This window comes from Cyprinodon variegatus, unplaced genomic scaffold, assembly GCF_000732505.1.
Source record: "Cyprinodon variegatus isolate N-32 unplaced genomic scaffold, C_variegatus-1.0 Scaffold1737, whole genome shotgun sequence".
Taxonomy (NCBI): Eukaryota; Metazoa; Chordata; class Actinopteri; order Cyprinodontiformes; family Cyprinodontidae; genus Cyprinodon; species Cyprinodon variegatus.
The window spans coordinates 85,240-87,487 of NW_015152190.1; the positions used below are offsets into that span (position 1 = coordinate 85,240).

Genomic DNA, 2,248 nt, shown 5'->3' on the forward strand with positions numbered 1-2,248 from the left:
CTTAGGGCCCCAAGTTCCTGGGGGCCCATAAAACTCTGTTTACATGTATGGTTGATACAACTATTCCTTATTTGAGTCTATAATTATGTTTTTGATGAAACTCTTTTAGCTAAAATGACATTAGAACCATGGGCAGTTCTAGACAGGGGCCAACGGGGGCCAGAGCCCCTCTAGATCATGCCCTGTACTGAAGACATAATACTCAAAGAAATTCTAAAGATGATCTGGGCTGGAACAGACGGTTACTGATGGGTCCTTTGGATCTATTGCATTTTTTTTTCTTTATAAATTCTGTTTTACTAATTATTTAAGAACAATACGGTGATGTCACAGTCTTGGTTTTGTTATGTTTATGGCGGCTCCCCGAGAGCCAGTTCCTGAGCCGCAGCTGACGGCCTCCTCGGACCCTGTTCCAGAGCCGCGGTCCGCGGTCCCCTCAGAGACTGTTGCTGAGCTGCTGAAACGGAGACATCGTCCTCCTCCAAGTTCCTGCTGCAACAGAGACGTCGTCCTCCAATGGTCCCCCTTCGTTGCCTGACCCACGGCCGGCCACCTGAACGTCTGCCGTGTCACCAAGGACTCTGCTTTATTTCCGGCCCCGCGGCCGGCCTCCAGAGCGTCTGCCACGCCTCCGGCCCCGCGGCCGGCCTCCAGAGACTCTTCCTCGTCTGCCTCCAGAGACTTTTTGTTGCCCTGGGTGGGTTGTTTTTGTTTCTGGACATTTTAGGGCGTCTGGGATCCGCCCTTAAGTGGGGGGTACTGTCACAGTCTTGGTTTTGTTGTTTATGTAGAGTATTCAGTCTAACTTTGCTCCTTGTTTTAGTGTCTAATTATTATTTTGTTGTTTTCTTGTTAGTTCCTGTCCTCCAGGTTTTCCATTTGTTGTCCTCTGCTGCCCTCTTGTGTCCTCTATTCCTAGCTCTGTTTTCTGCCCCTTGCTGTCTTCTCTTTTCTGCCGGCACCTGTTGCCAATTTCCTCGTCAGCCCTCTCTTTGTCTCTGTCCCCTTTAAAAGCTCTCCCTCTTCAGTTCTTGTTTGCTGGATCCTCGTCTTACATCTCATCAAACCTCTGGTCAGTTCTCTGTCGTCCTTCCTTGTCTCTTCCTGGTTCTTAGTTTTTGGTTTTTCCCTGATGTCTCCTAGAATCTGGTTCTTAAGATATTTTGTTGGATTTTTGACTCCTGCCTCAGAACCTGAAAACCCACTAAAACACTTAAATTCATCTTAACCAACTCGTCTCTGCATTTGGGTCCTCTACCAACACCACCAAATCGTGACAGGTGATAGCTGCAGTGGGATTGAGATAGGATCCCAGTTTTTATCTGCTAAATGTTTTTTCAAAACAAGCAAAACAAAATACTCTGATTTTTACAGCTGAATTTATCCGTTTTTCTTGAGTTCTAATTCAGAAAACAGTAATTTTGACTTAAATTAATTCAAAAATATGTAAAACTCCTAAATTATTAATGTATATTGACCGAATAAGGCATAGAATTTTAATTAAACCTTTAGTTAGTTAATAGGAATGTCACTTCATGCAGCCATCTTAATTTATTTGAATCCCTTGTCCTGTTTTTTTTATTTCATGCTGTTCTGTTTCCCCCATGAAAACACGCTGAAATGAAAAATGGAGAACAGATGAGCAGATCATGGCCGGCAGTTCTGGACCCATTTGCTATAACATCCAGGGGAGTTTTGATAAGGGGGAGGATGAAATACAAAATACACTTTTGAGAGCAAGCTGTGTCGCTACCTGATCCGTCCCGGAAGCTCAATCTGTGCAGCCAGATATACATCCGGGTCGCCCTCGATTTTATTTAGTTAAAAAGACCTAAATGACGTTTTCCCTCCAAAAAAATAGCAAACATAATAAAATATAATGTGTCAAAGGTTAATTATGTATTTCCTGAGAAAATAAATGCATTAAAATCCTTTCTGTTGTAGCCCTCTGTTGCTGATCTGTACAGGAAATAGGATGCTACGCTACTTCCAGGAGCTAACTTTATCACCTTGGATTTAAACATAAATCTAGTCTTTTTGAGTTTTGTGTTTTCCTTTCGTGTTAACATTATGTTATATAGTGCATTATCTAAAGAAAGAAACAACTAGAATGCAGATAAACAAGGTTTAATTATATTTAGCCCGACTGCTCTGAGAATGTCCCATGATGACGTCAGAGAAGCAGTTTAACGAAGAAAATGTAAAAAGCAGCAAAACTGTCTCCTAAAAGTCATAAAACATCTTTTAA

The 2,248-nt window shown here is 42.2% G+C and overlaps 1 protein-coding gene across 1 annotated transcript in view; it reads right to left on the reverse strand.

Moving 5' to 3' along the window:
- The window catches only part of LOC107104431, a 20,984-nt gene that overhangs the window by 8,668 nt on the left and 10,068 nt on the right, over window positions 1-2,248 (reverse strand). The gene's annotated exons all lie outside the window — the stretch shown is intronic.